Source organism: Anser cygnoides, chromosome 8 (genome assembly GCF_040182565.1).
Source record: "Anser cygnoides isolate HZ-2024a breed goose chromosome 8, Taihu_goose_T2T_genome, whole genome shotgun sequence".
Lineage (NCBI taxonomy): Eukaryota > Metazoa > Chordata > Aves > Anseriformes > Anatidae > Anser > Anser cygnoides.
In genome coordinates this window covers 13016754-13031195 of record NC_089880.1, presented here as the reverse complement: position 1 = coordinate 13031195, position 14442 = coordinate 13016754, and the positions used below count along the sequence as shown (strand labels likewise).

Sequence of the window (14442 nt, the reverse complement as noted above, 5' to 3'; positions counted from 1 at the left end):
AACACAAGGGATCCAATACCTGTGAGGAGCTCCTTCTGAAGCAATTCTCCTCTTGGGAGCATCATTTGGAAGCTGAGGAGCAGCTTTTTGCTTTGCCCCTTCTCAGCCCTCCCAGCTTCCCCCGCAGGTGCTGGTGCAGCATCATTAGCGCCCACGGACCCGTGGACCTGCCCGCTCCGTGCTGCACTCCAGTGGCTTCAGCAGAGTTAATCCCAGGCAGGATCTTCCTAAGTTTGTGCCCCATCAGAACGTGTTCCTTTCCACAAGGCGAACTGAAAAGGAAGAAGGGATTTGTAAAGCCAGCCATGAACAGGAACGAAGAGGTGCTGTTCTCTAAAGGCCCTCAATAACAGGGTTTTCTCATGGAAAGCACAGAGCACCACCATGTCTCCGCACACAGGAAAGCCAAGGACTGCAATTACCTTTGTGAACACCCTTCAAGACACCACAGCACTAAGCAGCTCTCTTCCCAAACCCAGCCCTCCCAAAAGTGATGGCTTCCCATGGTACCTTCAGCCCGCTGGTGACCCACAGAGCCCTTGTAACCACAGTCCCATCCGTGGGTTTAAATCTCACCCAGGAACTGAAGCCAGAAAAGCTAAGTGGTTTACACACTGCTGCTGAGATGACGAGTATCGTTTTCTCCTGGCTCCCCACATGACTTACAGCCCCCTCTGGGCAGTGCAGAATTGCTTTTGAAGAGCAGCTAGAAACACTTCAGCACTTTCTGAACAGATAAAAGGAGAGCTTGAATCCAGCACATTCTGGGGAAGAGGGAGATTTTGCTTCCCAGCAGCTGTTTACAGTGGCAGCACAGCCTGGCCGGGGCGGCACTAACCACCCTGGTGCCCCGGCACAGATCCCAGTGCCACCCCGCAGTTGTGTTTGCCGTCGGAAGGAGCAGAACTGGACTCTGCCAGCCTCCAGTGAGCACTCAAATCCTACCGTATTTGTACACCCCTGCAACCACCCAGCTTCTCTCTCCAAGGCTCTGACTGCCAGCGTGCCCACGGCAGAGCCAGCCCTGCTTTCACAGCCAGCTTGGGGGCAGACGCTGCAGAGGCTGCGAAGAGGAGCTGCAGGGAAGAAGGCACCGGCACATCCCAATGCTTCCCCGAAGCACAGCAACGTGATGGGCTCTCGGCAGATAACAGCATGGTGTGGACACAGAGCAGCAGACCAGTGGCAGCAGGACCCCAACAGGGCGAGCTGCACCCCAAAACCAGCAATGAAACCAGGGGACTGAGCAGCAGCACGCTACCCCTCCTCCCTCCGTGTCTTGCTTGTCCCAGTCTCATGAGGCCTTCCAGCAGTTGGCAGCTCAGGGACATCTTTCATTAGTTTGTTTAAATGCTCTCCAAACCCATTTAATCTCTAGCATCCCCAGTATCCTGTAGCAATGAGTTCCGCAGTTTGCCTGCACACTGCAGCAAGCAATTTCTCCTTTTGAAGCATCCATAAAGTAATTTCACTGCAGATGCAGAGTGAGATGAAAAAATCGGGAGGCAGTCCGGAGGAAAATAAATAAAAACAGTCACAGCTTTAGGAAAAAGAACAGCCAAGTAAAGGTTAAATGAACTAGGTTCATTCAGCCCAAGAAAAAATTAAGAAAAAAAGAGAAGACTAAGGCACAGAGGCATAACAATCTTCCAATAGCTAGCAGGTTATTAAGACAGAAGTCGATTGTTCTCTGTGTTCACAGTGGCAGGAGAAGAAGAAATAATTTAACTTTGAGCAAAGAAAGCTTAAGTTTAGACATTAAAAAAAACTTTCTCACCGGAACAGATATCAGGGAAGTTGCAGAATTTTTCACTGGAGACAACTACAGAAAGGTTAAGCAAACACCTGTGAGAAGGGGAAAGGTGTAATTGATCTTGCCTCAATGCCAACCTACAAGGAGATTTATCTGCAGCAGCTCATTCCAGCCCTCTGTTCTGCGATACGAACAAAACTTTCAAAATGCTTTCTTCATGCATTTTTAATTGCATTTTAATTTTTATCCTCGTGTAGCTTGAGACACGTATAAGAAGCAGCCATGTCTAATAAATCAGGAATTACATGTTTCCCATTTCTCCAATGGAATAAAAAGATGTAAAAGTTCCAAATCAGAACAGATATATGTTAAGCTATACAGTCACATCAATAAATATGTATGGGTGTCGCGTCCCCTTCTGCTTTGCCAAAAATAGTACCAAATTATGCCAACCAATGAGAAACTATGTTTCATTAGGAAATGAACTTTAAAATACAAGATTAAAATGTGCTTTTTAAATCAAGATTTCCTGCTTGTTGATTTAAATCATGATTAAAATGGGTGATTTAAATCAACCATCCTGAACAAAACATGCATCTTTCTTAAGTCTTCAGGGTGGAGAAGACAGCGGTATCCTAAGGATCAGCCAGATAATTCTAGTTTCTACTACGCTGCTCATTCTCCAGCTAAGCAGTCCTATTGCATTCATCTTTTCTGAACTAAAAGCAATTTCCCTACCCAAGCCTGACACCCTGAGTCCCTTCCATTAACCTTCCCCAGACCTTGTGCCTGTACACTTCTCCTGCCCAAGGAGCATCATCAAGGAATTTCAAGCTGACACTGAATCAGTCTCAAACAAACTTCCCTGCTACAATTATAATCAGATCCTCCCTGGATGCAAATAACAGCCCCCACCCTTCTGTGCGTGGGCTCCAATCACGGCTCGTGAATAATTACGGCAGGATTTCAAGAGCCGCCCTCAAGAACAAGTGCACTGTGGAATCAACATGCCTTCTCGCGGGGTTCAAAGGGTACAGACAAAGCGGGAACTGCCCGCCAGTGAAGCAGAGAATGGAGAGCCCCAGAGCCTTCACTACAAACAGATGCTGAGCTTTTCATCCCCAAGTTAGACCTGTGACACCTGCAAGAGATGCAGTGTACCTTTGCCAGACCCCCAGCGTGACCTCAAACATTTCAGCCAGGGATGGCTCAGCCTCTCATCCCAGCCTTGTCTCATTTTTCTCTTCCCATCACGCATCTACTTTGCTGCTCAGCAGACATGGTAGCCAGACATTGTTAGGAACTGAGCAGAGTTGGTCTAAGTGAGGTTTGCAGGCTGAGGTAGCTCTGAAAACCCCACTGGGAGCTAAAGCCATGCCTCACGTTTGGGTGGCACAATGCCAAAGCTGACCTGCAGTCCCAGGAACTGACACAGCCATGTAGCTTGAACCCCACAGAGGAAAAAAGGTCACGGCCAAACACAGCAAGAGAGCACCGCTGGGCATCACACTCCTCAGCCCCATCGAAGAGCACCAGGGTCCCACAGCAGGCAGTGGCTCCAGTCTTCCACAGAAGGGACCTGAGACAGAAGAAAAAGCCCAAGGGGTACATGGCCAGGACACCTCAGAGCTTTCTCTTTCCTTTCCTCCAAATACCAACCTATGGTTCAGAAGACAGCCTAAATGGCTGTTACCTGTAAGCTATTTTTAAATATATATATATATATTTTTTTTTTCCCCAAACTGATCTAACAGATGGGCAGAGAGTTAGCAAGGAGGCTGAACTTCAGTTACTGCAAATCCAGAATGACTCTCCAGTCACTCCAGGCAGATACAGCCACCTGACCGACGTACACGGGCCACGTGGAATATCCCAGTGCCAGAGCCCACCTTGCAATATTAGACTGGGAGAGAGATGCCCTGAACCGAACTTTCCAGCAATAATGTGCAAAATGAAGTCAACTTGGTCAGCCCAAGAAAATAGCTCTGGGAATCATAAAGATCTCAGCCCCAATTAGTCCGTCCAGGAAGGAAACACCTCAGTCATTTTAACAGTCTTGACGGTGGTAATTTTAGTGGAATGGGAGGAGGAGTGGAAAAAAGGCGTCAGCAAGGACAGAAGGGAGAGACACAAACAGTACAAGAGATGTAAAAGAAAAGCAAAGACAAGCACAAAGAAATAACCAGAGCTCTAAGAGGGAGTAGACAGCCGAGAAACAACTCGAATTTTTCTCAGTGTATACCGAGATTTCATCAGAAACAATACAATTCCACCAAACAACACTTCAGTAGGAGCCCAGCAAAAATGAGGATTCAGATTTTTTTCTCCTCCCCATAAAATTGTGATTTTCTCTCTTTTGGCTTTTAAGAGTCAAAAATCAAAGAACTGTGAAGAATTTGAATGCTATTTTCTCCTTTCTTTCTTCTTATCCCTGCCATTAAATGAAACAGAATGAATGGCACCTAGGCAGGATTCACCTTCCTTTCCCTTCCTACCTATTCTAACTTGCCAAGACGTTTTTTTTTTTTTTAAAAAAAAAAAAACAAATATAAGGAGTCTGTAAAAGGAAAGGCTAACTAGTGTTGAAAATTACATTTCTAAAAGTCAAAGCTTTGAATATAAGCAAAGAATGGAAACAAAAGGCAGCAAAAACATTACTAAAAATAACTTTTAAGCTTCCCATTAAGTCCTTCTCCTTTTGTGTACAATGGAAGCTCTAGCATTTTTCTTTAAATTGGCTGCTGTGTTGTCTGTTGTTTTTACTGATTTAGTATTTCCCTGCGTGTGAAGTTGGGCGTCACAACCGGGCGCTGAGCAAGTCAGGCTTGGGATTTCCACCTCTGTATCAAAAGCCAAAATATGTTCTTGATCTCTTGGGCAGAACAGAATAGAGTCCAGAGAGAGCATTAAAAACAAATTCAGCACCTTCCACGGAACGAGAGGCATCTCTTCCCTTTCTGTCTGTCATCCCAACCAATTCTCCTTGCCGCACGAGAAGCAGGCCAGCACCTGAGCATATTTTGCAGATCCTCCTGTGATCTGCAAACTCGCCCTGTGATGAGAGAAATCAGCAGCACACTAGTCTGTGTCTCCTGCTCTCAGCGAGCAAACTGACTGCCTGGCCCTGGTTTCTGTCATTAGAGACAGGAGTCGTTAAGAATTCATGCCCACTGCCAACGCTGCATTTTTGGAGAGGTCTTGCACTCAGGCAGAACTAATGAGCAGGCAAAGCAAGAGAACGACAGCTAAAGCAGAAAACACGCACACAAATATATCCAAATTGAGAATGCAGACTTATCTGAAGGTCTTCTCCCCTCCAAGGTACTTCAGCAGCATCGCATAATGAAATGTTTACCCAGGGGAAAGGATGATTGTCATACCTGTTATATGGATGGGGAGGCTGAGGTAGGAAGAGTGTGACTTTATCCAGACACACTGGAGGGCTGTGTTCAAACTGGGACTGCATTTGAAAGGACTGGTCCTGACATATTCATTCAGCTGAGGAGATCACCAGGTGAAGACAGCACCATCACCTAGATGGGTCTGATGGCTGTGAATTCTCAGCTGTAAAAATAGGCCAGATAATGCCTGTCTGTCGAGGATTTACCCGCCTGTACTTGCAAAATACTTTGCAGTCATTGGACAAAGGCTTTTTATCAAAATGCAGCCAGAGGCTGGACGAGATAATAGCTTCCCCATCTTCCAGCTACTGCAAAAAATCCTGCCGGTTTCTGCGAGCAGAAGGCAGTGCTTCTTCCTGTAGTTCTGCATGCAAGAGCCATCCCGCGGAGCATGTGCTTACCGCTAATAAGAGCCCTAAGTGCAGTGGGCGAGCAGAGAACTTAATCACATATAGGAATAGGGCATGCAGAGAAAGGACTCTCAGAGGGCCGGGCTCCCTCCGTGCCTGTGGAGCAGTTTGCATAACGAAGGATGCTCTCCATGTATACATGCCCACGTACAGCTTCCCTGAATTGTGGCTGCTGGGAGAATCGTAACGAAAGCATTTCTCACTCGCATCTGTTTACATTGTAAGCCATAACGTTACAGCAGCATTTATTCCTCCTTCTCTTCCCTTTCTCTTCCCTGCCTGCTTTTTCCCCAAGCATCCCATTTTTTAGACCTATAACCCTGAAAATGATGCAAGTCTCCCATTGATTTCAATTGGCTTTTGTTTAAGGGCTTGATAGCAGAGAGAAAAATTGAATGATCGTTCATCGAAAGAGACAGATTTGGCCCAGTTCCCCAGCTGGTGTAAATCAGCACAAGCCCACAGAGCTCGGAGGCTCCCTGCCCTCTGCTGATGGCTTAGCCCACTTGTGTGCACGCAAGGAATTTCAATGCTGCTGCCCTGCCGGTACCGCACACAGACCCAGCGCGCGGCTTTCAGCGCTGCTCAGCAGCTCCAGCTCAGCACTGCACGGCCGGGGCTCATCCTGCTCCCTCTTCCCACCCACAGCAGACACCTCCACGGTCAAGGCATCCTCACTCTGGCTTGGGAAGAAGGAGGACCTGCTTATGTATTTACTCTGCCTCCCTTTATCTCCTCACACACCAGAACCCACCCAGCACCCCACGGGGAGGCTGCCTGTGCTGGGAGCATGGCACAAGGCACCAGGAGGATTTACAGCAGCAGGAGCTTGAGGCAAGACAAGACAAATACCATGCATGACTCTGTAAGCCATGCTGCTGCTGGAAATCCTCTGGAATTATCTTCCCCTTGTGATGCAGATATCCCTTCCTTCCATAGCTCACCTGTACGTCCAGCCCGAGCAGGATGCTCCTGAGAGACACGGATGAAGGAGGACCAGCAGAGGATGCTGCACACCACAGCACTGCCATCTCAGGGTTTGGGGTCAGCCAGAGCTCTGAACAGGAATGAGGAGACGGGAGAGGGCCAAAGGTACCCAAACCTCTGCCGAAAGGTCCTTCTCCATGCATTTGCATTTACCTGAATCAAGACATATTGCAGGAGACAGGCCCTGGGAAAGGTAACTATTTGCCTACAGCCTCCAGCACTGATCAGCTGGGTCCTTCCTCCCCCCAGAAGAGATTGCTTTGGTAGTCCAGGAAAGGAAGGGAAGAGCCAAAGCCACGAAACGATCAAGCTAACAAGAGGAAAATCTCCTCTGGCTGGCATGTCTCTTGCTCACCTTGATTAGCCGAGCAGGATATAGACATAAAATTACAATTGCTTCCTCCATTCCCCCTTGCCCCCCTTTGTGTGGGGAAGATGTTAAAAACGTCAGGCTTGATTTACCCTGACACTCTGACTGACTCACGGTACCTATAAATCCTCCCCACCAAAGGCAATCTCCTCTTTACCTGCTGCACAGCTGCGGATGGCAGGGGGAGGAGGTGGGGAGACGGTCTCCCCCTCTCACCATGTACATCAAGTCCAATAACTTCTTCTTTCACCTGCCTCAAAAGAGGAGACAGGGACCTTTTGTTCGGGTTGCTTATGCTTTCGTGTGAGTGTGTTTTAAACAAGGCCGAGTGATATCCCTTTTGCTTTGCGGCTGTCTGTGTTCATTTTTATTGATGCAAGAATCTGGGTATGTGCTGGAGCACAGACGTTCAGCTCAATCTGACCACTGCCAACTGCATTACAGCTCAATTTCACCAGGGTGATTAGCTCCAAAAGGAGAAGGGGGAAAAAAACGACAACCTATCCTTGTGCAAACTTCCAGGCAAGAGAGGCAAGAAAAGCAATAGCTAGGGTGTGTTTTGGATAGAATAGCAATAGAAAGCTCTATCCAGGAGGGAAGGAAAAGGGGTGGATGAAAGGAGAGAGGGAAAGATCTAATAGGAGAAGTGAATGCAGTGCAATCTGGGATACAGTTCTGGCACATCTCCAGAGGCCGCAGTAGTTCCTACAGGATGGAGGCTTTCTTTTAAAAATACTAATGGGCTGATTTGCAGAGCTGCCTGGCTCCCAGATCTCCCACAGAAACTACTCCTCAAACATCATTAACATGTGCACACTGCTGAGAAAGCCTTCCAAATATGACCCTGCAGCCGTGCTGCCTGCCTGCAGAAACCAACTCCAGCAGTACCTAAATGAGAAATGGAAAGGATCTGCCTTCTCCTGCCCAGCCACCACGCGCCATCCTCCTGCTCAGGCGTTTGCTGTGGTACCATCGAGTCCCATAGGTGGGCTGAAATTCACAATTTGGCTCTTACCTCTCAAGCCCACTGCCAGGCTTCAGCCCCATGTGGTGTCCGCTGCCCCACCGAGCCCAAATGTTTCTGGTCAGGACCATGATGTAACCCACCAGCATCACACCCCTCTATCCCTGTGCTTCCTCAGCCACTGCACAAGGCCACACGCTGTGGGAGAAGACTCTGCAAATGTCTGACCCTGAGGATAGAAAGTGCCGTCAGTGAGACCTCAGCAGCTATGTCCTCCAGGGCTCAGCCCCCAAGCCCCTGCTTCACAACAGAGGATGCTGTGGGCAGAAGAAACATGGCCACAGCCTTGCAGAGGGGAGGAGGGAGGAAGCAAATGAGTGATGGAACATTTATGGCCCTCTTCTTGTTGCAAACCCTTTGGTTATGCTCTGTGACCCCCTGGGATCTGCCTTCCACAACAACCTAGTCCCACTTCACATCTATACTACCCTCTCGGACTCCCCAGCAGCCCACGGTGATGAATTACATATGTAATTATGCACTTCAGGAAAATGTACTTCCCTTCATTTGCTTTAAACCTTCTGCTTAATGAGTTCACTGGGTAACCCTCTTGAACCACAAGACATGTCAAACAATCATCTCTGCCGCCTCTTCTACTCCACTCCGGACTACATGATGTCTTGATCATACCCCTCTCCTACCTGCCTCTTTTCTAAGCTGACACATCCCAATCTGCTTAATCTCTCCTCACTCAGAAGCTCCCCCATACCTTTGATCACAATCTCTATCTTTTTTGACGTTTCCTAGATCCTTCCAAAATGGATGATGACAACCCCAGCGGTGGCAGTCGCTCTCTCCTGGTAACGCTTACGTCTACTGCTGGTTTTGACCACCACAGAACACAGGTGAGACATCCAAAACACACACCAGCACTGGCAGAGAGCTGGCCACCACGCACAGCTATTTGCACAGCCCAGCACCCCCTTGCCACAACAGTTCCAGATACTGAGGGCTCAACAACATTTTTCATGTTGTACTTTTAGGAGGTTGCTGGAAGGATACTTTGTCAAATTACTGGAGGGACCAACAAGACATATTCCGGAGCTTCAGGCTGCTTGTATTTACTAGCAGAACCACTACGGAGTTTATATCTTATCTACAAAAACAAACACAGAAACCTCTCCGTCCCAAGGGGGAGAAAACACCATTTGCACAGTACAATACAACCCAACAATTCTCAGTGACACTGGCACACTGAGCTCCCTTGCAATCTCCCGGTTAAGAGAAGTTCCAAAAATGTGTGTTGTGCGATAAACAAAAGCAGCCCTGCTGGAACTCTTGTGATATGGAAGCCTGTTTCTCTGTAGTTATTTATAAACTCTTCTTTCCAATAGTCGGTACCTTCATAAACTAGAGCAGATCAATACAACTGAAAAGTTAGAGGCAGATCAGAGAGAATTACATGGCATCTTGTATGCATCTTCAGAAATTGAAAGAGAAGAGCTGATCAAAATGTGTAGGTCACTAAACCCTTTTTTTTTTTTTGAAAACAAGTATTTTCTTCATTTCCAAATAATTTTTTTCTGTTTGACATGAAAAATGTCTTTTTTTTTTTTTTTTTTTTTACTTATTCTCACCCTCCAAACCAAGTAGTTTCTGATCTTTTTTTACTGAAAAATGCCATATATTAGAAATCAAACATACCATGCTTTTGGCAGGGGGTGAAGAGAAAAAGAAATCTGACATGAGTTATTGTATTCCAAGCCTTATTTTAGTTGTTGTTTTGTTTTTTTTGTTTGTTTGTTTGTTTGTTGTTTTTTGTTTTTAAATAACTTAAACCCAGCCATTGCTTGGCTTCTAAGCTGTTCAAGAAAGAAAAGAAAAAAAAAGAAAAAGTACTGTTTTCTCAGTGGAAGCACTGCAGCTTGTGGATAGCCACGTGGTTATTGTTCATGTGTGAAAAACTTACGGGCTCCAGGCTCCTGACACAGAACGGAGATCACCCCCAGCCATGGAACTGTGAGCACGGTTTGAGGATTTTTATTCTGCGAGGCCAGAAACCAAGTCCAACTCTCCAAGTTGCCTCTGAGCCACTTCCTCAGGCTCTATGCAATCCAAATCAAATCACATCTGACTTGAAGCCAAGACCAGAAAACTTGATTATCTTTCTCCCCTATCCAATGGGAGATGGCAGGTTGAGGGGAAAGAGAAGGGAGGAGTGAAAAATTAACACAAGCACTTAAGATGTTATGAAACTGCAATATGCATCTCTAGCCTGCCCCCTGGCCCTGAAGCCCATACATTATTTAACAGAAAAGAAAGCATAAATGAGCCAGAACAATAGCTTGAGGGAGGGAGAGGAATATATATATATATATATTTTTAATTCTTTAAACCATGCCCATTAGTTTTGTTTCTTATTTAGGATACTGCATTAATCATGCTAATATTTTACAGCCGGGCTGTACACTTTAGCCATTACTTTAATCAAACCCATCAGCGTACCCAAGAACACGCTACCAGGTGGGAATAGCTGCTACCGCTTGCTGTTAATTACTTTGCATTTTACAGCAATCAGCAGCAGGGGCTGAGATCATAATAAATTCATGACTTATGGGTCCATAAAATCATTACCGTAGGAAAATATGTTTTATCAGGCATTCGTCGGGCTGCTGCTCAGAGAGAGATTTCTTGAAGGAAATGACACCCATGAAATTAAACCAATCCTTGCAGTCAGCAGAAATGCTAATGTGGGCACAAACAGAGCTGAGGCTTGTGCAGAGTGGCGGGGTGTGAGAGCGGAGGGATAGGAAGATGGAGAAGGGCTTAAGAGGGAAGAAGGGGAAGGGCTGGTGGGCAGCCAGCTGCCCAGGGCAGGCGGGACACAGGGAGGACGGGGCACCGGAGGGATGGGGAAGCAGAGAGCACGACATTAGGATGCTAAGGGGAGACTCGGGGTAGCGCAGGAGGATGAGGCTGGGGAAAGCACAGATGTGGAGACAGAAGCAACACCGGTGGCAGGAAGGAGGTCTGCACGAGCAGGAATTGGTGAGGGGAGATGGCCATGGCATTTACACCCTGCTGTGCCCCCCGTGGGCTGGCCCCTGCCTTGGAATCCGGGGGCAAGAGGAGAAGGAAGGCAGGTCTCAGCGGGGAAAGGCAGAGCACCAACAGCTTTGCAGCCCAGAGAGACATTGCTCCATGGGGCGATGTAAGCACACAGACATGGAGGGAAAAGTCCCTCTCACGCTTTTAGTGGGAGGGATCCTTCCAGCTAAAGATGCATTGATTAGTTGATGTGCAGAGGCTTAAAGAGCCCAGGCTACATTCAGTTTCCCGTGGCAATTTTCCAGAAGGAAACACCACATTCATGACAAATCACAACACCTCTTCGCTTACATGATGCGCCTGTGATTTTGCACATAGGTAACGTCAGCTCAGCCGGAACTTCCTATCCCCAAATAGGGCCATCTGAAGCTTTAATTCAATCACCTGAAATCCCACACAGATAACATGAGATGTTACAGATGTGATTGGTGTGGGACCAACTCAGCACCAAACACTGCAGTGCCATCACAGTAAAATCAAGAACGACAGTGAAATCAAGCGGTGTCAAATTGACATAAAGCAGCAATAAAGCAGCCTCAAGATTTGAGAAGCATGAAAGGAGCCTAAATGAACTTGCTGAATAGTTTCTAAGTCTTTTCTGCACTCACATAAAATCCCACGGCACTTCTGGAGTCATTAGCCCTGCCAGTTCCTAAAAAAAAACAAACACATACAATAAGTTCACTTTTAATTTTTTCTTTTTTTTTTAGTCGAAGACCAACTGAGCTTTCTTTGGCAAAAAGCCACTAGCTCTTCAAAGCTCTTGCATTTCTTGGCCTGTGAAAATGAAAAAGTGGAATGCGAGCTAGAAAATACCCCCGAAGTGTTAACTTGGCCAAGCCCTTGTTTTTTACTGTTTGTTTCAGTTTGAAAATACTAGGGAAGCTCAGTCATAGCTGGTTTGTTTGGTTTATTCGCCTCTTCCAATTACGCTGTGCAAACAGGGAACATTATTTAGTGTTATTTAAGCATGAAATTATAACAGATCATTTTAAATATCAACGTCCTAAAAATAAATTTTTGTATCACAGCACAGCAGGTCTCGATCTACTAGCTTGTTAACGTCCACCAGGGTGGGCAGATGGCAAGAAAACCACAGTGGAGAGGTATCCACGTACAAGATTTGTTGCTTTCCTTCGTGGGGATGGTGAGAACCTGGCCAGCTCGGCTCCAGGGCCATGCTGCTGAGGAGGGTCCCAGAAAGGAGTAGACACAGCACCCACATGCCTGGTGCCCTCCTGAGCATCATCCAGCACCGAGCCCAGAAGAACAGCACCAGCTGAGGGTCCCCTGCCACCTCCGTGGTGCCTGGATGTCACCTCTGGGGGAGGTGGTCTGTAAGAGGGTTTGTTATTCCTTCACCCCGGGGAGTCTTCCTGAAGGAAAAGCACCCCGTGCTGCTCCGAGCAGTAGCTATATCCCCACCCCTTGGAGAATGGGGATCCCCACACTGTGATGGAGAAGTCAGGGCTTTGGCCACACCACATTACAGTTCTTTCAAGACTTTACACCCAGATTTCTTTCCTTTAAAAACTTGGGGAACACCTGGAAATAGAGAAAAAGACAGGCCCATGCTGACTAAACAGAGAAGGGATGGGCGTATGCCTACAGCTGGGACATGCTCCCAGGCCGTTTAAACCCAGAGGTTTTCACAGCACAGGAAGAACAGCCCCACAGCTGCATTTGGCTGGCACCGACCCTCAGCATCCAGCCACCCGGTGCCTCACCAGAGCCTCGTCGGCACCGCGCTTGGTGCCTGAGAGCAAGCCCCTGGGCCCGGCCTGCAGCACTGCTTACACCAAGGCCCTGCGCGGCCCCACCGGACCAAAGGCCACCACAGCCACGTTTGCTGGTCCAGCCCCTGACACGGTGAGCTCCCCGAAGGCTGCAGCAGAGCCACCCAGCCCCTCACCCTCCTTCTGGTCTGCCGTAAGCCAGAACTCTTTGTGCAGAACAAACCGGGGGGAAGAGCAGGTTGCGGCAGAGCTCTGCTGTCCCCAGACACGCTGCTTTTTCTTTGCAAGCTGTCTTTACCTTAAGAAACCTTAATCACTCTAATCCCAGGCAGTAACCTGCTCCAACCACAGCCCAGACAGCTGCTCGCTGCTCCGCATCCCTGGCCTGGCATCAGCCCTGGCTGAGAGGGAGCAAGGAGAAACGCAGAGCCGGAGCCAGGTGCTCCGTCAGCCCCCAGAGCTCCTAACCGCACAGGGCGAGCGAGCCAGGGCGTGAGGTGCTGCTTTTCTGGGGGTTCAGCACCTCACCTCTAGTTAATCACCTCCCCGCCTCCCATAGTGGCAGGAACGATCCACACCACGCTTGAAGATCTCTGTATCACTTCCCTCAAATTTCAGAAGGGCAAAAAGCGCAGTAAGCCATATAGAAAATGGTGGATTTTTTTCCCCCCAGAAAATACCATGCTCCAGCCAAGTCCACCTCCACCCCAAGGGCCTAGGCCAGATAACCTGGGTGTCCCAGGCCCCTCACCTTCCTTCTTCCTTGCAGCAGACTCCACGTGGGCTGTTACAACGGGGCCCATAAGTAACCTTATCTGACAGGTATTGCAGCCTGGAGATTTCCCCGCTACGGTCCTACCCGGCTATAAATATCTTTCTCTTCTTCAGGGAAAGAGCGTCTGACCCAAAGTGTATGAAGCTTCCTGACAGGCTGGGAAAGGAAGAGAAGAGGTTTAAATGTCAGCTAAAACAATCTTCATTTTCTTTTCTAAATTTGCAAAGCTCCCCGAGTCACTGGAGTGAGGCATTCGCCTGTTTGAAGTTCAGCTTGAAAATCCTTTTGCAAAATATTTGCTGAAATACAATAATGCCGGAATTGGAGGGGATTAAAACTGCTTCTGTCCTTGCCCCCATCCCCCCTGAAGCCCCTCTTTAAGAGGGTTTTTGTAGAGGCAGGGACTTACATCTCCATGTCTCGAAGGCGCAATACAAAAGAGAGAGGGAGAGAAATAAAAATGTAAAGCTCCTAACATTACTATTATTGAAATGCCTCATTTGACATTTTGACTGTTTCAATTAGCTAACAAGGAATGCTCCGCTTAATCCACCCTCAAATGCTGAAGGAAACTAAGTCTTTCTCTGCCTGCCCAGCCCCAATCCCTCTCTGCAGCTCTTCCCAGCCTCCCCCACCCCAAAGCGGACACACAGGTGATGCTCCGGCCCCACCGGCTGCCCCAGGGAGCTGGCTGACATCTGGGAGCATCCTTCTCCCAGCCCCTTCGTGCCTTCAGACACGGCGCCAGGAATTCCAAGAAGCAAGCAAATGGGCACCCCGAAAAGCCCAGAACAAACAGCTAGTGCCTTTTCTTACCACTTCAGGAAACACAGCACTAATGGGGCACTTCTAGACAGACCATCAGAGAACTGGCCTCTCTCCCTCATTAGCATTAAACAACAAGGACTGCTTGCTGCTTTGAACTGCAGCACGCTGAA

General features: G+C 47.9%; 2 long non-coding RNA genes across 4 annotated transcripts in view; both read right to left on the bottom strand.

Annotated features, from left to right (window-relative positions):
- Positions 1–14442, bottom strand: part of LOC125183938 (uncharacterized) — a 54335-nt gene that overhangs the window by 25435 nt on the left and 14458 nt on the right. Inside the window, exons 1-2 of one of the 2 annotated variants that reach the window (XR_007166774.2) lie at positions 3165–6779; positions 20–272 (exon numbers count right to left, since the gene is read on the bottom strand). This is a non-coding gene — a long non-coding RNA (uncharacterized lncRNA). Of the gene's footprint in view, positions 1–19; positions 273–3164; positions 6780–14442 lie in introns of those variants that run through there. The other variant, XR_007166772.2, reaches the window with a different exon arrangement.
- Positions 7669–14047, bottom strand: LOC136791333 (uncharacterized). Of its 2 annotated transcripts, XR_010833094.1 has the most exons (5): positions 13481–14047; positions 11602–11645; positions 11285–11377; positions 9855–10058; positions 7669–8114 (listed from the first exon to the last, which is right to left on the bottom strand). It is a non-coding gene; the product is annotated as an uncharacterized lncRNA (long non-coding RNA). The 2 variants fall into 2 exon arrangements; XR_010833093.1 differs by having other exon boundaries at positions 7669–10058.